A 22,142-nucleotide genomic window follows, 5' to 3' on the forward strand; every position below is an offset into this window, starting at 1 on the left:
AACTTCTTTCTTGTTTATTTTGTGGTTAGATTTATCTAGTACAGAGAGGGGGGTTGAGGTCCCCCACTAGTATAGTTTTGCTGTCTATTTCTTCCTGTAACTCGCTGAACTTCTCCTGTAAGAATTTGGATGCTATACCATTTGGTGCATATATATTTAGTAATGATATTACTTCATTGTCTATGTGCCTTTTAGCAGGATGTAGTTTCCTTCCTTATCTCTTTTGATTAGATCTTTTGCTTTTGCTTTGTCTGAGATCAGGATTGCTACCCCTGCTTTTTTTACTTCAGCTGAAGCATAATATATTCTGCTCCAGCCTTTTACCTTTACCCTGTATGTGTCACTCTTTTTCAAATGTGTTTCCTGTAAACAACATATTGTAGGATTATGGTTTTTAATCCATTCTGCTATCCACTTCGTTTTATGGGAGAGTTCATCCCATTCACATTCAAAGTTATGATTACTATCTGTGTTTTTTCTCCATCCTTTTGCTTTCTTTCCTTCTCCTTTCCCCCCTCACTAGTGTTTTGCTTTTGACCCACTCCTTCAGTCCCTCTCCCTTCATTATCCCTTTCCCTTTTCTTCCCCTTTACCTTACTGCTTCTTCCCTCCCTTCCCTCCTTTTCTTTCCCCTTTTCCCTCCTACTGCCTATAGGGCAAGTTAGATTTCTATACCTAACTGATTATGTTATTCCCTTCTTGAGCCAAATCTGATGAGAGTAAGGTTCAAACAATGCTCACCCCCCCTTCTTTCCCTGTGCTGTAATAGGATTTTGTGTCTTTTCCTGTAATGTAATTTACCCTTGTCTGCCTCCTCCTTTCTCAGAACCTTTCTAAGATCAGACTAATCCACTTACTTGGATCCATTTAACCCACTTGATTACTTTTTCTTTTTTTATCATTACATCAAAGTCAACTAATATCCACCCCTTTATGTATTCCTTTAACATGGTGAAATAACAATACAGTTCTCAAGAGTTGCAAGTGTCATTCCCTTGTAGGGGTTAAACAGACCCTTATTAACAACATATTGTATTTTCTGTCCCATTTACCTTTTTAGTCTTCTTGAATCTTGTACTTGAAGATCAAATTTTTTGTTGAGCTCTGGTCTTTTTATCAGGAAGTTTGGAAGTCTCCTATTTCGTTGAATATCCATCTCTCCTTGAAAAATTATTCTCATTTTTGCTGGGTAGTTGATCCTTGGCTGCAGTCCAAGCTCCTTTGCCTTACAGAATATCATGTCCCATGCCCTGCGGTCTTTTAATGTAGAAGCCCCAAGATCCTGTGTAATCCTTACTGTGGTTCTATGATATTTAAACTGTTTCTTTCTGCTCACAGCACCTTCTCTTTCATCTGGTAATTTTGGAATTTTGCTATTATATTCCTTGGCGTTTTCAATTTGGGATCTCTTTCAGGTGGTGAGGTGGATTCTTTCTATGGTTATTTTACCTTCTGTTCTAGGACTTCGGGCAGTTTTCCTTTATGATTTCCTGAAGATACTGTCAGGCTCTTTTTTCATCATGATTTTCAGGTAGTCCAATAATTTTAAATTGTCTCTCCTGATCGATTTTCCAGGTTGTGTTTACATGAGGTATTTTATGTTTTCATCTGTTTTTTCATTTTTTTGTTTCTGTTTGACTGATTCTTGCTGTCTCATAGAGTCATTAGTTTCCATTTTTCCAATTCTACTTTTTAACAGATTGTTTTCTTCTGTTAGTTTTTGTACTTCCTTCTTCAACTGGCCAATTGTGTTTTTTAGGGACTTGTTTTCTTCATTGTACTTTTTTTCCAATTGCCCAATTGTATTTTTTAAGGACTCTTCTACCTCTGTCATTTGACTTTTAAAATCCTTCTTGAGCTCTTCTAAGAAAGCTTTTTGGGCTTCTGACCAGTTCATATTTCCTTTTGACATTGCAGATGTGGGTTTGTTGACAATATTGTCCTCTTGAGAATTTATGTCTTGATCTTCACTCTTCTCATAATAGGAATCTGTGATATGTTCTTTTTACTCATGGTGTTTCTTTATTCCCTGGCCTTTAAAGAGATTGAGCTGTCCTGCTGGGGAACAGAGAGCACTGACCCAAGCTTCTTGTGTTGGGAGCCTAGGTCTTAGTTACTGGCTTTGTGTGCTGGGGCTTCTTATATTAGTAATTAGAGGTTGTAGGGTTCTGGCAGATTACCTCATGTTGGGCTGGAGTCAGCAAGGCTGGAACTTCCAGGCAATTCTAGGTTGCCTGCTTTTTCTTTCCTTTAGCTTTCTTCAGCTCCTTTTAGATGGGTGCTGCAGGGTGTTTATCAGCCTGGGGCCCCCTGCGGTGCTGCCTCCCTCCTTTCTGCTAATGCACTGGGAGATTCCTTTGAGGCAGAGTGCCAAGGCACCTGGTGGTTTTCCGGGCTGGCCTCCACTGGTTCCCCTGCCCTTACCAAGGCACTTGGAGGTCCAGGTGTTGGTGTTTGAGTCCTCTACCACTGGCTTTTGGTTGCCAATTGGGAGGTTTCAGGGCTCAAACAGCTCACCTGGTGCTGGGCTGGAACCAGCAAGGCCAAGGGCTTTAGGAAGACTTTAGGTTCCTTTCTTCAGCTCCTTTCAAATGAATGCTGCAGGGTACTTATCAGCCTGGGGCCCCTTGTAGTTCTGCCTCCCTTATTTTTGCTGAGGCACTGTTTGCTCGGCTGCTGCACTTCTGCTCCCCGTCGTTCTTCTAGTTCAGCTGTTCCAGGGTTTTTTCCTGGGGTGATATTTTCTGGGTTTTCAGAGGTTGATAGGGGAGAGTGAGAGCGACTAAGTTTTTACTCCACCATCTTGGCTCCCAGAAGCTGAAGTCTCAGTACTAGCAATCTTAAGACACAGCAATGAGGCTTCACCTTCCTTGGGAAATTTTCTACAAGCTGAGAGAACAAGAGAGTTGTGTGAGTACTAGACTCGAATTTGGGTAGAAGTAGGTTCAAACCCTACCTGGAGCACTTACTAACTGTGACTCTGGGTTAACAAACCTACTTAACTTTTTTATGCCTCAGTTTATTCATCTGTAAAAGAAGAGAGCTAGACTCAGTTGTTGAGGTCAGATTTGGGAGAACGGTTTGACATTTATTGAGAGCTTTCTATTACATGAGAAAGCATCGTGGGTCTCCTTAGTAAGAAAGCCAAGTGAGACTCTGATATTTGGGGGAGTTAGGCTTATATAGAGGTTGCAGCATGATGTGTAGTTTTAGAAATTTTCGTGGAGGTTAAAGATTAAAGAGAGGACAAGAAAGGATTTTATGACATAGGATGAAGGAGACAAAAGGAATTCTTTATGGTTTAAAGATTTAAGGACAGCAGGGGGGACACAGGTTAGACACAGGTTATACATGAGAGACAGGAGGGGACACAGGATAAGGGAGCTTAGAAGATAAAGGAGAAGTTTTGTGGTATTTCAGGATAAAAGGAAGAGACTTTAGGACTCCCTCAAGTTACAAGATTTCCAAAGTAGTGGAAAAGCAACCCTTAATATTCTTTTTAACCCTTAGGGCACTGTTTGTATCCACATCACAGTGACTTCCAAGACCCCTTCCTGCACCAGCTCTATGATTTTAATGACTATTTCTCCAGGGTTTTGGTCTTAACCTCCAACTTGAAAGAAGTTATTTAGGGTCCTTGGAGAAACTGAAAGAAAGAAGATGTGTTAGGAAACTATAGAGAGGACTAGTGATAAGAATGTTAAAACAGAAGAGGGAAAAGACTTTTTGGCTGTGATTAGGGCAGTCAGATAGACTTGAGTTTGAATCCTACCCCTGACTCTGTACCAGCTGTGTGAGGTCATTTCACAGTCACTCAGGAAGCAAATGCCCTAGGACTTAATAGCTAAATCATTTTTTGTTGCTGTTCAGTCATTTCAGTCATGTTGACTCCTTGGGACCCCATTTAGGGTTTTCTTGGCAAAGATATTGGAGCATCTTGCCATTTCCTTCTCCAGTTCATTTTCCAGGTAAGGAAACTGAGGCAAACAGGATTGGGTGACTTACCCAGGGTTACACAACTCGTAAAAGTCTGAGACAAGATTTGAACTCAGGAGGATCAGTCTTTCCTGAGCACTCAATCCACTGCACCACCTAAGCTACATTTATGGAGGTCAGTGTCCGTGTATTGAATAGAATAGGTCAAAACTGGCCACCACAGCTATAATGTTTCTGAGTGGATAGGAAGGAAGAAAATGAACTGGCTCTCAGAATTACATTCTTAAAAAAAAAAAAGTCCAACACGTTCATTTATTTGGGGCTTTGTAAAATATTCCTTACAAGCCAATATCATTGTGCCTGTACCTGGTCGCTGTAGTTATTCAGTAGTCTACCCTGCTCTCTTTTGCCAACTATTGCTAGAAGAACATTCCAATTATAGTAATAATCCTCATTGAAGTGAACAAAACTGTTAAGTACTGATTTGACATAGAAGTCCTTGAGTTCTAAATACTGAAAATAGAACTGCCCCTCCCTTGCCTTGGGAAATGAAACTGGATACATTCTGTTCTGAGTGCTAGTGCTGCTCGGAATTTAAAATTCTGCAAGTGTTGATGGGGAAAAAAATGTATATAGTAAATCCATGCTGCCTGTTTGGGGTAAGTCATACAAAATCAATCTGTACAAACAGATGAACTGCATATTAATAAAATATTAATTTTAGATGTGTTAGGCTGTGCTCTGTTTAAGCAGTAAAAAGACTGTCATAAACTTACTCCAAAGGAAATGTTTGGGACTTTTTTTTTCTGTTTCTGATGAGAGTAGAGTTTATAGCTAGCTACATAGATAAAGCATTTCTGAATTTCTTTACTATGTGCTTAAGTACTATGCTAAGCAATGAGGATACCAATACTTTCGGTCAAGGCAGTTTTTGCCTACAAGAAATTTACACTCTAAGGTGAGAAAACAACCCTTAAAGGAGAGGTTGAAGGGGGGAGTGGGGCTCTGCCCAGGTATGTTTTGGAACTGGGGGCCAAGAAGTATGCAGTAGTGAGGTCTAGTTTTAGGCCGGACAAGGTGAGCTTATCTCTCAGAGACCCCAGGGCTGCTCCAGGGGTTATAACACCTCCTTTTCTCACTTCTTTCCTTGCCTCTTTGAGGGCTCTGTATTTTTGCCACAAATATGCTTTTCACTCCACCCTTTCCTTCATCTTTCAGATGACTCATATTATCACTGTGTGAATGAAGTCCCCTTTGTTACAGATTTTCTGTAATGGAATCTTTCTGTAATTAAAGGTTTCTGCAAAAATGTTGTATTATATCCCCAGTAGGATAGCTGAGCAGTGAATTTGAGTTTAACAAAGACAGCTGCTTGCTAGCTTGTTATCTGCTGGGCACATTCTCATATCAAAGTTTTTCATATGTACAGCAAGAATATGCTATGTATACTGTATAAAATCGAAAAAAAGTCTGAAACAAAATGCAGCTTAATGTGTATATTTTCAATTACAATTAAATCTATTTCAGTGCTACAGAAAGAGTGCTATAAAATTTCTATTTGAAATTAACCAAGCCTTATTAACTAAATATTTTAATTTATATGTACATATAATAATCGCTTCCATCTGTATAGCACTTTAAGGTTTGCAAAGCACTTTACAAATAGCATTTCTTTTGATCCTCACAACAACCCTAGGAGGTGCTATTATTTTCTCCATTTAACAGATGAGGAAACTGAGGCAGTGAGAAATCAAAAAGTGTCTTCCCCAGCCATGGTCACACAGCTAGTAAATGTCTGAGAGGATTGATTTGAATTCAGATTTTCCAGTTCCAAATCCAGCACTCTATCCCCTATGTATATATACATATACTCTGTTATACATATGTATGCACTTGTTTGTATATATGCATGCATATATGTGTATATATGCATACATATGGCAGCTACTGGATTTATGACTTTTGAAAACAAAATACTTCATCAGAATTGAATTCCTTTTGTTTCTTTGTAAAGTGGTATACTGTTCATCTTGGGTGATAGTTAAAAGCTGCTTGGCATATCTTAAAGTCATTGTAAATCGATGTAAATGCAGAGTTGTATGTGGGCTTTTGTGAGTTTCAGCTTTCAAATGAATCCTGTTTTTTAAAAAAACAAACAAACCACACTTAGCAAGTAGGGCAAAGTAAGTAAATATCCTTTAGGGAAATGATAAAGTTGCTATTCCAGATTTGAGAGGGATCAGGTGGTGAGATTTTAAATGGATTTTAAACGGAAATTCCTGATTTATAAATGGATTTTTTTTTTCACATATTGCCTTTGTTGGCAAGTATTCCACAGAGGAAGGAAACATATAGCCTATAAACTTCTACTGGCTGTTAAACAAAATCTTTCTCTATTGCCCTGAAATCCTGTAAGCTCTTTGCTGAGCTCAGCAGACAAAGAGGTTGCATTTGCTTTCCTTTGATTTCATTATTAGGTGTCAATTCTTTCTGTGGGATTTCCCCAGAGATGTTTCATCCAATATTAGAGGATTCATTTTTTAAGGGTAAGCTTAGATGGCTTAGAAGAAAATAAAAATAAACTGCAACTTATGCATTTAATGTTGATTCCCCTGCCTTCTCTCATTACTATACCAATCAAGCAGTGGGAGGTTTGCGGAACAGAAATCAATTTTAACTTACTTTTGACACCCCTGTATCCTGTCTACACAAAATTCACTGTCATTTGTGGGGGGGGTGTTGGGAATCATGCTGTGGAATCATTCATTCTCAGCTGTTAGTAGGCCCCAAATTGGATAGTGCAACCACAATTAGTCCATGGATTATTGAAATCTGAAACCCAGGGCAAACCACACACAGATATTATAACTGAAGTCATTCTTAGGCCCTGATGATGAAGCCTAGAAGGCTAAATGAGTAGGGAAAAGCAGGCTCCTCAGATTCATAAAAATCATCTGTCACCAAGCATCTTTTTTTTTTTTGGCTAGGCAGTGGGGGTTAAATGACTTGCCCAGGGCCACACGGCTATTAAGTGTCAAGTGTGTGAATTAGGATTTGAACTCAGGATTTGACCCCAAGGCCAGTGCTATATGCACTGTGCCACCTAGCTGCCCACTCACCAAGCATCTTTGAGCTACTGAGATAGCTGAGGATTAGATGGCTGCCTGGAGTCAGGAAGACCTGAGTTCAAATTCAGCCTGAAATACTTACTGTGTTGCCCTGAACAAAACATTTAACCTGTCTGCCTCAGTTTCCTTTATCTATAAAGGGGGATAATAATAGCATCTATCTCCTGGTGTTGTGATAAAGATAAAAATGAGATAATATTTCTAATGTGCTTTATAAGCCTTTTTGTTGAGTTGCTGTGAAATGCATTCCTGGGTGGTCCTTGACCTTGATAAATGGACAAACTCTTTGAATTCCCTGTGCCTGTTTTGCAATAGAAAAAGTACAGTCACATCCTTTGTTTTTCTTGTTCTTTCCTCAAAAGTTGAAATTTTGATTATATGACATTCTGTCATTTCCTTTTTATAAAGCAATAGATGGGTTCTTGCTTCCCGCAACAGATCAGTCCTTTCAAAGTTGTGTGCAAACCTAAATTGACTCAATATGTATCTGATTACTTATTTCGGAGTTGCTTTATTTCCATTTCTGATTCATATGTAATTTATTGCGGCTCAAAATTCCTTATCTTTAAATTACCCTTCACCTCCAGCTCTCTGGAAAGTAATTAATGATCTATAAGCAAATATGTCGTACGTCAAAACAGCTCTTTCCTTGGGCAGCTTCCTTTTGAATAATGATACAGAATTAGGCCAGTAAGACTCAGTTATATGAGTTGGGAATTTATGAATGAGTATTCTTAAAGCCAGCCTACGTGGACCATATTTAATATCACAAAGTGAGAGAGATTGACGCCTGCCTCCTGACCGGAATTACAGTTTGGGTTATTTCATCCAATAACCTATTGGGGAAACTGCTGCTTTATGTGAAGTGTTTCTTCTTATTTGTTGATCATGAGAGTATGAGCTTTCTTTTCCCATTTGGAAATTCTCTTTAACACACAGTATATTTTTTAATTATGTTTGAACGGTCATCCTCTTTTGAGGTATTTTAACACCTCATTTTGTCTTTTCTTATGCATCATTACTAGTACTTCCCAAGTTTGACTGAGAGGGAAATCTCAGTATTTAGGAAAATGCCATCGGCCCTCTGCCAGGTGGTGTTTGTTTATTAAATTGTGAAAACTTCATCCTTTGCCATGGAGCCTCAGGGAACATTCACAGCACAGAATTAAAAAATGTAAATGGTATCATTTTAGAGCAGAAACTCAATTATAAATGCAGCAGCAAGCATTCATATGACTAGTGTGCATGTGAAGTCATATATGTGGGGAAGGAAGCTGGATATGGACCTTGAGATGTTTACATTAAGATGTTTGTGTAACTATGATACCAGAGTATCCCTACTGACACCAAGACCTGTGTAGAATTTCTGTGTTAACCTCTTTTAAAAAATCTCACTGGCTTTTGCTCCCCACTCAGGGATGCCCTGGGAACCTTCATATCAAACTCATTTTGATCTCTTAAAAGGAACTTTTAGTTCCCCCTAAAAACAGGTTACCGAGATATAAAATATGGAATGAGTTTTTATTTAACCCCCTGCCCCTCCACCCCACCCCACCCACACACAGGCACACAAATGTAGAAAGGTTGGTACCAAAGCCCATTGACACTCAGGAAAGTTATCCTTCCCTTTCTCGAGGGCATCAAGACACTGTTTCCTGTGGGACTTTTGCAGGATCTTACTCACAGTACTAATACAAGGCAAGGTCCACATTTGTACTCCCAGCGTTCTGACTCTGAACGTCCTTTTCTTCCAGTTTTATTAGCACCCTGTTTGCAGTACGCTCTCCCCTCTCCTCTCTTTCATGTATTAAGGGATACCCTACTACCTCCCAAGGCATCACATTTGGTTTTTATACAGTTCCATTTGTTAGGAACTTCTTTTCTTCATATAAAACTAAAATCTTTCTCTGAAACAAACTTCTGTTCGTTGCACCTAGTTCTGTCGTTTGAGTCTAAGCAAAAGTGTAATCTTACTTTCATATGACAGCTTGCAGCTAGATGGAACAGTGGATAGCGTGCCAGGCCTGGAGTCATGAAGACTCATTTTTGTGAGTTCAAATCTGACCTCACACACTCCCTAACTGTATGAGCCTGGGCAAGTCACTTAACCCTGTTTGCCTCAATTTCCTCATCTGTAGAATGAGCTGGAGAAGGAAATGGCAAACCACTCCAGTATCTTTGCCAAGAAAACCCCAAAGAGGTTACGAAGAGTTGGACACAACTGAAAAATGGCTAAACAACAAATTATGTTTCTCCAAGACTTTCCTTCTCCAGGCTAAACAATTTTAGTTACTTCAGCTTTACCTCATATGGCATAATCTCAGTCTATTTTCTTTATACACAGTGGCACCTGGAACTAAATGTCATATTTCTTCATGTCTGATCATGGCAGAGCACGTCAGGGTTATCACCTACCTCCCTACTCCTGGATACTCTGCCTCTCTTAATGAAGCATAAAATCCTACTACTTTTTGAATCATCACCCCATTAACTCATTAGTCTTCAAATCTTCAAAATCCACCCTCCAACCCCCATATCTTTTAAAGGAAAATTGCCGTCCAGACATATTTCTCCATCTATTGATATTAACATTGACTTTGTTTTTAGCCAAAATGTAGGACATTACATTTTTCCCTATTAAATTTCCATATTTTTATCTGTCTGGTAGTCTAGCCTGTCATTGTCTTTTAAGATCAGTTTCTGTCATCTAGCCTGTTAACCAGCTTTGAGTCACCTGTAAATCTTAAAAATTAGCAATATCCAGCCAGCTGATTTCAGCTGACCTGAAGATATATGGAGAGAGAGAAATAATCTCAGAGGTACCTGAGGGTACCTAACGTTAGCAGCCTGCTTATGTTTACAAATATACATGTATTCTTACCATGGCAAGTGGGAAATGATGGTATCTATGAATTTTTCTTCATTATTGTTGTTTGTTATTATTTAGTTGCTACAGTTATGTCTGACCCTTTTTGGGGGGGAGGTGTTTCTTGGGAAAGAAGTTGGAGTGGTTTGCCATTTCCTTCTCCAGCTCCTTTTACACATAAGGAAACTGAGGCAAACAGGGTTAAGTGACTTGCCCAGGGCCACAGAGCCAGGAAGTGTCAGAGGCTAGATTTGAATTCAGGAAGATGAGTCTTCCTGATTCCAGGCCCAGGGTTCTATCTATTGTGCCACCTAGCTGCTCATGAATTGTTCTACATATGTATAAATACTTATATTTATACATATGTAATTGTGAGATATAAATATGCTAGGTTACATGGAGCAGACAATAGAGAGCTGACCCTGGACTTGGAAGACCCAGGTTGAAATCCTGCCGCTGCCACTTCTCAGTATCCTAGGCAGCTATCTTAAACTATAAACAGTAGGCCACAGCAGACAAAAATGTTAATAGAAATAATAATAGCAACCAGCATTTATGTAGTGCTTTAAGACTTGCAGAGTACTTTATATATTGATTCTTGTAGCAACCCGTAAGAGAGGTGCTATCATTATGTCCATTTTACAGATGAGGAGACGGAGATTGAGAGGGTAAGTGAATTTGTTCTGTGGAATTTGGATTTAGTCAAAGGGCCACACTTGAGGACCTACAGGGCCCTATGTGGCCTCAAGGCCACTTGGGTTAAGCTGATGTTCCTGAGGCAGGATTCAAACTTAGATCATCCTGACTCGTAAGTCCGGCTTCTATGCACTGTATGTAGAGATACATGTTCTCTTCCTGAGGAAAGTTAGCCCTCTTCGTATGTTCTCCCTTTTGTGCAGGTGTCTTCCTTGGCTGACAGTGGTGTCATAATTTACTAGCAAAGGTTGTTGAAGATAAATTCATAATGCAGAGTAGCTGACTAACTGAGTTGATTCCCATTTCATGGAAACAGTGTGATTTGCTGTTGTGAGAAATGATTTATTAATAACCCATATCCTGGGGAGCTTCAGAGCTCCCTCACCTCTTCTTCCAAAGTCCTAACTTTGTCCAGTTTTTCTTGAAGGACATTACTGATAATGAGATTGCTTTGACTCTCCTGGATCTTGGTCAGAGCCCTTTCAACTTTGTAAGGAATTTAATCTAGGGTGGCCTATTCTGTTCCACTCAAGTTTGGGTGGAGACCCATCCTGTTGTCTAGATTGTCCAAGGCTAGGAGTGGTCTGGTATAGCTGGAGTAGAAATACTGAGTAATACTGTCCCAGGGGTCACTCTCAGCCCCTCATTGGAAAGGGGTATACATTCTTCGAATTGATAGTATACCAGATCACTCATAACTTTAGCCTATCAATTCCCTATCCAAGTAATACTCAGCCTTTCATTGTAATATAGCCCACCTCCAGTCATGTTAACCAATTAGATCTGATTGCTGTTTGATAGATCACCTGTTGTTTTATAGGGTATATAAACTGTGAGTCTGCAGCCATGATTATCTTTGGTCTAAGAGAGACAACCATCCTTTTATTAATAACCTGCTGGTATTAATATAATGATTAAATTACCCAGAAACTATGTCTCTCAAACTTTTTAAAATGTCACACTATTTGTATCTGAGTTAAAAATTTTCTATGGTCAATGTGTATAGAGCAGCTAGGTGCCTTGGTGGATAAAGCACTGGGCTGGGAGTCATGAAAACCTGAATTCAGATGAGCCCTCAGACACTACCTGTGTGACCCTGGGCAAGTCACTTCACCCTGCTTGCCTCAGTTTCCTCATCTGTAAAATGAACTGGAGAAGGAAATGGCAAACCTTTGCCAAGAAAACCACAAATGGGGTCATGAAGAGTTGGACACAACTAAAACAACTGAACAATGGTGACCCATGTATATTTCAGGTCTGGTTTGTATTACTCTAGGGTTTGTTTTGTTTAGACTAGGCTTGTGATTTCATTGGTATGGGGAGCTACTGGTAAAGAAATTCCTTTTTTCATTCTAGATTAGGCACTGTTCTACAATTTATTATCTTAGAAAGCTGTCAGTGGGTGCTAAAAGGTTTAAGTGACTTGCCCTGGGTCACATAACCAGTATGAGTCAGATTTGGGATTTGAAATCAGGTTTTTCTGACTCAGGGCAGCTCCCTGTCCACTCCTGTCCACGTGTCTCTTTGTAATTTTGTATGTCAAATAAATTGACATTTCTCCACAAAAAGGCCTGGGAGATTATGAGTTTTGGGGAGCAATCTTCCAAGATACAGTAAAGTCCCTGAGACCCTTGAAAATTTGTGTGGAAGAAGCACATACCCAGGAATCTGCATGATACTAAGTGTACTTAACAGGGTCAAACTCAGATGATGGACAGGTCTATAGAATTTTGTGCTTTGATATAAGATGAGGTGTTAAAGTGGCCCAGTACCTCTGCAAACTCTGCTTGATGACCTAGCATCATGGGAATTTTCCTGACTTTCTTTTTAGGCATCAATTAATCTTACTTTTAAGCCAAAGCAGATTACTTAAATTCGTTATAGAAGCAAACACATAACTACTCTGGGCCATGAATGTGAGGAAATTAAGGAGAGTTTAGAAATGACAGAAATAATGAAAGACTGAAAAAATGTTGAATGGAAATTAGAAGGCCTGGCCATCACAGTGATTGGCTGACTGATCTCAAGTCAGTTATTGAACTGCTCTAAACCAGTTTTTGTTGTTGTTCAGTTATTTCTGACTCTTTGTAACCCCATTTGGGTTTTCTTGACAAATATACTGGAGTGGATTGCCATTTCTTTCTCCAGGTTATTTTACAGATGAGGAAACTGAGGCATACAGGGTTTAGTGACTTGCCTAGGGTCACACAGTAAGTGTCTAGGGTTAGATTCCAATTGAGGTCTTCCTGACTCCAAGCCTGTGCCATCTAGCTGCTCACAGTTTGCTGATTTATAAAACATGGGAGTGGGATTGGATCATCTCTGAGATGTCTTAGCGCTTTGTAAAATTCTGCACTTCAATTCTGTCCTTTGACTAAGCTTGCTGAAGAAGTTGAGAAATATTTCAATAACGAGAAAAAACTGTTTAGAGGTAAATAACAGTGGTAAAACAACTGCATTCTTATGTGGGAAGCTATCTTGGTCAAGTCTCCCTTGGCTATGGGTGTTGGCTGAGGACATCTGGATACAAGAGATAGATATTGGCTTGTTTGGGGTAGATAATACCGAAAATCTTTCTCTTTGTCCACCAGGAAGTTTGCCTAGACTCTGGTGTTAGTTGTGACTCATGAGCTAGCCTCCACCATCCTTTTGAACTTAAGAGGAAGAGAAAGTGAGAGGAGGAGGAGGAGGAGGAGAGTGGGGGAAGGCAAGGGTGAGGGGAAAGAGCTGCTCTTCAGGCTGTGGGAAGATGCTACTGATTTTTTTTTATTTCCTTCCCCCTTTCAAGAGAGGGTGGTTAGGAAGAAAGGGGAAAGAGTTCGTGCCAAGATTTCTGTGGCTGATATTTTGTTTTCTTGGGGGAGCAGTAGGGGAGGCTTCTTTTTGTTCTTATGGTTTTTTTTAAATTTTCTGTGGTTGAGCAATTTACTTTGTCTCATAAAGCTAGCAAATGTGACAAAAGCTATTTTAACCACCCATATTGGTAAACTGTGCTCCCTAAACTTTATATGCAGAAGAGAGAGGAGATGATTGGAGGGCTGAAATTGGGAGATTTTAAAATTCAGTCTTTTAGACTGTGTGATCTTCTGTTTGGGGGCTCAGATCTAGAGGGTTATTAGATTAATTTACTTGCAGATTCCCAGGGCAGAGTGAATACTTGTAGTAGAATACGTCTAGGCTATTGAGTTAGTAGCTGTGGGTATTGGGGTATGCTCAGCTAGTATTGGGGTGTTATTCCAACTTTTTTTTTTTTGGTGGACTTGGCTTAAAAGGAAAGACCGAGGGAGTGACTGGAGAGAATGTCACACCAGAAGGGAAGTATAATCCAAATCACATAAGATTGTAGGGGAAGGGCAGTGGTGAATAGAATTGACTGGTAGCCACCATTTCCTGCTTTCTCACCAGTTCAGCCTAGTACCACATCACTGTTGCTAAAAATATCTGTTGAAAGTATCATGATCACATCCATAACTCAGAATTTTTTGTAGGTCAAGTAAAGAAAGGATATTGGGTAAAGAAAATAGAAAATATTCAAGAAACCAATTATATGATATAAATTTTATTTCTGAAAATATATTTTTCTTTTGATTGGCAAAAAAAAGTATCATGAGTTGTTAGGAGAATATTATCCTGTTTGAAGTAAGAACAATTAGAGTAAGAGATTTAGATTGGCCACAAGGTCATACTTCACAAAAAATAATGAGCATAGAAATAACAATAATGATAGTATTTAGAATTTGCTTGTCATAGCAAGCAGAGTTTTGGTGTTGAAGTCAGGAATATCTTGGTTTGAAGGCTACCATGTATATTTGCTAGTTCTGTGACCTTGGACAAGTCAATTAACCTTTATGGACCTCAGTTTCCTTAACTGTAAAATGGGGATAATAACACGGGTAGTTCTTGTCAAGCCCAAAAAAGCCTAATGTATATAAAGTGCTTTTCAAATATTAAAGTACTATATGAATATCAACTATTGTTATCATGGGTCATGTAATTATTGTTGAGTCATCTTAGTTACGTCCAACTCCTGGTGATCTCATATGAAGTTTTCTTGGGAAAGATACTGTACTGGTTTGCCATTTCTTACCTCATTTTACAGATGAGGAAATAGAGGCAAACAAGGTTGAGTGACTTGCCCAGGGTCACGCAGCTAGGAAGTGTCTGAGGCCAGATTTGAACTCATGAAGATGAGTCTTCCTGATTCCAAGCCCAGTGCTGGACCATTGCGCCACCTAGCTGCCCTGCTACTACCCTAGACTATACTAATTCGAAACTGGAAAAGAAACAACTTTTGATTCAAGAGCATTCCAATGTTGTGAAGCTTAGAGAAATTGGGTTAAAACTCCCCTCTCTCATGTTCCTGACATACTTTCCCATGCCTACTTTGCCTTTATCTTGTTCAAGTTGAGCCAAAGCCAATTTCCATGTGAGCCACTGACTTAGGCACGCAGGCAGGAGGTAAACTACTTTGCTCTATCATTAGCTTTCTGGTCCAAAATAAGCCAAGCTGCCAGAGCTACAACCCCACAGTCCTGATTCCTTCCTTTCAGGAATCTCACATAAGTTTAAGAGTAAAGGTTCTTTGGAGGGGGGCTTTATGTTGGAGTGCTTGCTCAGTGGCTATGCAGGAAGCTTTTGTCTTACTTTCATCCATTGTCAGATCAATGCAAATTTTTTTTTTAAAGAATACTTTCTCATAAGGATTAGGACTTTGGTTATGAGGACAAGGATCCCTAGCCACCTAGGTACCTTCTGGGATTCTAAGTAAAAGTGGATTTCTGTTTTAGGTCCACAAACCTTTAGTCCACAAACTGAAATGCAGAACCTTGTTATGAGTTAAGCCAGTGTGGTACAGAAGACAGAGCATTGGACCTGGGTTCAAATCCTGCCTCGCACACTTAATATCTGTGTGACCGTGAATAAGTCATGTTGCAGTTTCCTTACCCATAAAATGAAAGAGGGAGGAGGGATGAACAGGATGACCTTTAAGGTAACTTCCAGCTCTAAATCTATGATCCTATGAATTCTAAGCACTATAAACAAAGTATAAGGCCATGTTCCTTTTCCTGAAAGACTTGTACACCTGAAATAGTTAAAAATTAAACGGCAACCTAACAGCGTGGGTTAGATTTTATTGTTTAGTTGTTTCAATCATGTCTGACTCTCCGTGACTTTATTTGGGGTTTTCTTTACAGAGATAGTGGGGTGGATTTCCTTTCCTTCTACAGCTCATTTGACAGATGAGGAAACTGAGGCAAACAGGGTGAAGTGACTTGCCCAGGGTCATACAGTGTTAATAGTGTCTGAGGTCAGATTGAACTCAGGTCTTCCTAACTCCAGGTGTGGCACTCAATCCATTCAATCCTCCTAGCTGCCTCATTAGACTATAATTGTTGGTGGAATTGAAAAGAATGGCAGCTCAAGAAGGCTTCGAGAAATTAGGAAAGGTTTCCTGTAGGTGGCTGAATTTGAACTAGATCTTTAAAGGTGCCATAGACTTTGTATATCTGAGCAGTTATGACAAGATATTCTAGGTTAAGACAGGCTAGCAAAGAAGCAGTAATGAGCAGGGTACTCATAGGGGGTTGTAAAGTCAGACTGGCCTGACTTTAATAGAAGGTCTACCTTGGGAAATAGTAGGGACTAAGTAGAAACTCTCTTCACAAGGGGCATTTTATTTTGTCAAAAATGAAATGGATGCAGGTGGAATAGCAATTATTATTTAGATAAATAATTTGCCCTTTTCTTATGGTAAAAAATAGGTACTGATAATTCAGACCACATTGTATTTTCTAGAGGATGGCTGTTTTATAAGCAATTGCTTTTGGCTTCATTACCTGCTTCTCATACAATATGCTGTAAGAATCTTCCATTAAAATCGGTGAGGAAAATTAGCAGCAGAAGTGAAAAATTTCTTATTATCTGCTATAATCTTTAGCCACCCTCTAAATTTAGAAACTAATTGACACTCTTCCTTCTCCTTTCCAGTGTTCAGAAGATTTTGACACTGTCTGAACAATTATGTGGGAATTGTGTCTCTCTCCCAGTCACAGAGAGGCAAGGAAACACCAGCTAGGCTGCTCTAATTCATTTCCACAGCTCGCCATATGTTTTCATGCACGTACACATGCTGTTTTCCAGCTTCCCAAATGTATAGATAGTGTGGTAACAGCATCTTGATAAGGGCTGCTCAGATTCCATTTAGAGAATGGTGCCACGTAGAATATTTGAATCAGTACATAAATCTGGAAACCTTGTTGATAAAGTAGGACAGAGCTTACAATGCATAGAGAAACTTTTCAAGTAGGATTTTTTTCCTTTTGGGCCCATATACTTGTTTTGATAAAAATATTTTAATAACTATGTCAATGTAATTGGTTGCCTTTATTTTATGCTTTTAAAAATACTATTCTGAGAATGGATCCATAGGTTTCAGCAGACTGCCACAGGGGTCCATAACATACAAAAGGTTAAAACATCCTGTTCTAAAATAACAATCTTTACATTAATGAATGTGGGTATATTTTAGTGTAAGTGACAAGTAAAAGCAGTCATCAAAAAGGCCATTTTAATATTCTGTCTCTAATTATGAGTTGTGTCACAGGAATACATAGAGGCATGTGAAATTGCTTAAATGCTACTGGTTTGTAATTTTGTGATCAGCTCAAAGAATCTGAGAGTTAGAAGGTGTTTTAATAGTCTAAACCAGGGCTTCTTAAACTTTTTCCACTTGTGTTTCGGCAGTGTTCATTGGCTTTGTGTGGTGTGAGAGCATGCTGAGCGCAAAGTGTACATGCTTGGTGTTCAGAACCAAGACTGCCGTGAAGATGCGCCATGCAACACGGGCAAGCACTACCAGAAGCACCTGAGATTCATTACGCATTTGATTTTTAATTAACTTTTGGTCGTCGTGCATTCAGAAAGTTTTTACCATTGCCAGTTTAAGAAACGCTGGCCTAAACAACTTTCCAGCCTAGGTAGCCCTTCTGATGTAGCCCTGACAGATAAGGCCTCTGCATGAATACTTCCACTGAGAGAAAACTCATTACTTTTAAGGTAACCCATTCAATTATTAGGTGGTTCCAAATATTAGGAAGCTCTTTTTTCTGTTCAACAGAAATCTTAACTCGAAAGTTATATTCATTTTTCCTAGTTCTACCCTGCAAGGCAACACAGAATACATGACAGCCCTTCAAATGATGGAAGTCAGTCATAAATCTTTTTCTGGCCAAGCCTCATTTTTTTTCCTTTGTAATTATTTTTCTAATGACATAGTTTCCAGACCCCTTAACATTAGATGCACTCCGGTTTGTCTGTGGCCTTCCTGAAGTGTTAAAGTTTCCTCCTGTTTGGTTTTTTGTATTTAAATGTTTTTTCCCTTGGTGAATGTATCAGTGCTTAGTACAATGGAACTCTTATTTCCCTTTATCTATTATACCATATTTGTTAGGGAGCTAAATGGTTCAGTGGCTTCTGATGTATAAAAAGTTCAAGACACATGATTACTGGGTAATTAATCATTTTATTAATTGGGGCCAGCAAATAGTTAATAAAAAGACTGGTCATTTGGTTGTCTCTTGACTCAAAGATGGATCGTGGCAGTTTCTTGAGACTTTGGAAGAGTAGGTGTTCCTGACAGATGGCAATCAACTCTGATTGGTTAAAAATTAATGAGAGTGAATATTATAATGAGAGGTGGACCTATTCTAATGAGGGACTATGGGCAAGCCTTCAGCAATCCAAATGATCTACCCTCTCACCCCCATCCCCAGCCCTACCCCGCCCCTAGCCTGAGTAGAATGCAGTAGGCTTCCCCATTTGGGTGAGGTCTGAACAAGATTAAGGACAATGTTAAATACATTCTCATTATCAGACCTTTTCTTCAGATGCTTATTTGGCCTTGTAGAGAATGAGGAAATAGGAAAGGAAAAATTCCTGAATCTCCCCAGTAAGAAATGATAATTGAAATGAGAGAAAGAATCATTTCTCTCAGGATAGAGCACTGGGTCTGGAGTCAGGAAGACCTAAATTCAAATACAACCTCAGGTAAGTCACATAGCCCTGTTTGCCTCAGTTTCTTCATCTGTAAAATGAGCTGGGGAAGGAAATGGCAAACCACTCCAGTATCCTTGCTGAGAAAACCCCGAATAGGACCATGAAGAGTCGGGCATGACTGAAATGACTGAACAGCAAAAACAAATTTTTATACCCTATTTGTACCAATTTGTCTAATTTGTGCCAATTTGTACCAAAGACAGTTTCATCTTTCCCTATAGTCCTACCCTGATATCTCATCAGAATTTGAAGGTGACTTGGAGGGCCTTATCTGGTTGGATGCCAGGCAATTTCAACAAGCATTTATTAAGCACCAACTGTGTGCTAGGCAGTTGCAATACAAAGATAAAAATTAAGTAGTCCCCATTATTGACTTGTGATTTGGTATTGATAACCTACATCAGTAAAATTGTGGATCCTTGGAAAACTGAAATAAGACACTGCATTACCTTTTTTGAAAGTTGTGTCAGACTGTTGGCTTATATTAACATTCTGACACAGGTGAGAAATGTGTTTCTGTGTATGATTGGCTCAATTCATTTCAAAGGTAACTTTTTTTAAACTTTTATTTTGAATATAATTTTCAATTGTATTTTAAATTATCATTCTTCCTCCTAGTCTTTTTAAAATGTAACCCCCCCCAAATTAGTCTATATTCTTTCTGAAGCCTGAATCTTATAACAGAAGATTAGAAATGCAGCAGGGAAAAATGAATACAACTCAAGGGCTAAATAAACTCCCAACCCCCATCCTGATCAGAATACCTGACAGCAGCAGTATCTGTGGAGAGTCAGAGAGAGAGAGAGGAAGGAGGGAGGAAGGGAGGGAGGGAGGGAGAGGGGAGAGAGGGGGGGGGGGCGGGAAGGAGAAGGGAAAGTTTTGACCATGTCACACCATTGCTTTGGCTGTGAACTTTGGAAACTACTAGTGTAATCTAGTGCACTAGAATGTATTACTTTTGCTTTTTGTCAGATACGGATTTAAAAATAGAGTCATGTCTTGAGACAAAATTAATTACTGTTCTACATCATATTAGTTAAGAATAAACCTCTTTCTCTCCCCCATCCATTTCTCATTTGCACAAAAGAAATTACTATAGAGCTACTAACTGACCTTTTAGGGCCTTTCTTTCACACTGACACCTTTTAACTATGCCTTCATGAGAGTGTTGTGTTTTCTCTTTTCATGGTCACCCTAGCCCAAGCCCTGGTGCCCTTATGCCTGAATTTTCACAATAGATGGCCAGCAGCTCTCCACGAATCCATTTTCTCCCTTCACCTGATTGATCTTCCAAAACATTGCTTTAAGTCCTTCCTTTGGGGAGGGGCAAGAGCTGGGATTGGAGGTAGGGAAGCCACCAAAATAAAAACACCTCCTGAGTATTCCTGATTCCAAGATAAAAAATCTAAATTCTTTCATCAGATATATACTTCCCTTCCTTCCCTGTCCCCTCTCCACTCTTCTTCTAGAACCTTCTCTCCCATATTTCCTGGTGAGAATACTTTCCTCCAGTCAGGCCAGACTCCTCACAGTCCTCCAAACTGATCATGATTCCACACACCTTTGCCATGTGAGGATGACACTCCTGCCACCTAAATTCTTTCTCCCCTCTCCTTGGCCTTTCTAAATCCCATCCTTCACACCACAGGAAGCTGAGGAAGTGCTATGGAAAAGTGACCAACATCCAAGGGCTAGTTGATGATAATTACTATTATTACTACCTGTGTTATTCTATAACAGTTTCATATGTGGGAGGTTTCTGCCTCAACAAAATTGCAAACTCAAAAGAGAGGCCCTTATCTTCTCTGGTCTTTAGCAAAGATTTACATTTAGTAGCATCTAAACAATTACTTCCCCCCCCCCCCAGCAGACAACATAAAACTGACCTTAATTTAGTCTCCTTCCTGATGCTTTCCTTTTAAGGACCTTTCCCCCTTCACATAGCTCCCATTGTTAATCTCCTCTCTTGGTCCACCCTATCACTTTTTAAATCTCTCCCCAGATATTGGATAATTATCTGTTGGCCTTACAGTGTTCTAAGAGTGTAGGTGCAGAGGTGGGGAATCTGTGGACTCCAGGCTGCATGTGGCCCTCTAGGTCCTCAAGGGTGGCCATTTGACTGAATCACAGGGCTGTACTTGAGGACCTAGCGGGCTATATGTGGTCTGGAGGCCTCAGGTTCCCCATCCCAGTAGAGTATGGAGAGACCAGATCTTAGCTGAACAAAAATTATAAAAAGAAAAGAAAGGAGATAAAATTAGTGCACCAAAAGAGCCTTTCTGATGATTGTGAAATTAAACAGTCACTTAGACTGAGGATATATAGCAGTTGTTTTCTCTCTGGGCCAGTAGCTTTGAGGGTCTTCTCCTGACCAGATTAATATTTTTGTGATGGTAAATTAAACCACCTTTTGTCCCAGTTCTTACTTAGCCCATAGTCATTGAATGGGCATTAACTTAGACAAAGTAAGGCTTGGGAAAGACCTTAAGTTAGAAAGGCCAAGGTCATCCACCACATCCCAGGCCATCGCCAGTCATCTTGACGTTTGTCTTGCCATTGGCCCGTTGGGTGACTCTGGAGAAGAGAGTGAGGCTGACAACTTGCGTAGCTCTGCCTCATTTCAGTATAATTCACACTCAAGTCAAGACATCACCCTCCTGATGGCATTGGTCATCATTGAGAACAAAGGATGAACAACACCAACAGTCACTGAAGGCAGCTCTGAAAAAATGCCAAAAACATTGTGATCAATGACAGCATCATTTGGGGGGAAAACGTCACTTCCAAAGGTCGTAAGATCTAGAGCCGGAAGGGACCATATAAGTCCATCATTTTACAGATGAGAAAACTGAGGCCCACAGAGGTTAAGTGATTTATCTAAAGTCATCCAGGTAGGATCATTGGATAGATAAGAGGTGATGACACAAGGACAGGAAACACTAGCTGCTAAGGACATGAGGAAAGGTGGCCTTTAGAGGAAACTAGGGATTTGGAGAGGCAGAGAGAGTTAGGGTGAGGATGCACTGAAACAACAAAGGATAATAAATATTTAGCCCAGGTAAGGCTGGTTTTATACCTTTCCAAACTAGGTAAGTCTTTTTTTAGCTTTACAGAGCACAGTGAAGATGTTAGAGCCAAGAAAACAGGAAATTTAAGAAAGTAAAAGGCTTTACTTTCAAGCAAAGATTTGGGACTACATCATCCCTAGTGATTGTGTTTGCTTCAGGAAGTTCTCTAGTGAGAAAAAGAAGGAAACAGAAGGGATGTCCATCTTTGGTTTGATTTCTCAGAAAGCTATCAAATAGTCCTGTATCTGTCAAAAATGCCTGCCTTCCAGAGAAAATTGGAAAGACTTGTATGAAATGATGCAGAGTAAAGTGAGGGAAACAATGTATATAGTAACAACAATATTGTACAGATACTCTACTTTGGAAGCCTTAGGAACCCTGATCAACACAGTT

General features: G+C 39.6%; 1 protein-coding gene across 1 annotated transcript in view; it reads left to right on the forward strand.

Moving 5' to 3' along the window:
• The window catches only part of ATP10A (ATPase phospholipid transporting 10A (putative)), a 295,670-nt gene that overhangs the window by 178,341 nt on the left and 95,187 nt on the right, over positions 1-22,142 (forward strand). The gene's annotated exons all lie outside the window — the stretch shown is intronic.

This window comes from Phascolarctos cinereus, unplaced genomic scaffold, assembly GCF_003287225.1.
Source record: "Phascolarctos cinereus isolate Bilbo 61053 unplaced genomic scaffold, phaCin_HiC Scaffold_726;HRSCAF=1367, whole genome shotgun sequence".
Taxonomy (NCBI): domain Eukaryota; kingdom Metazoa; phylum Chordata; class Mammalia; order Diprotodontia; family Phascolarctidae; genus Phascolarctos; species Phascolarctos cinereus.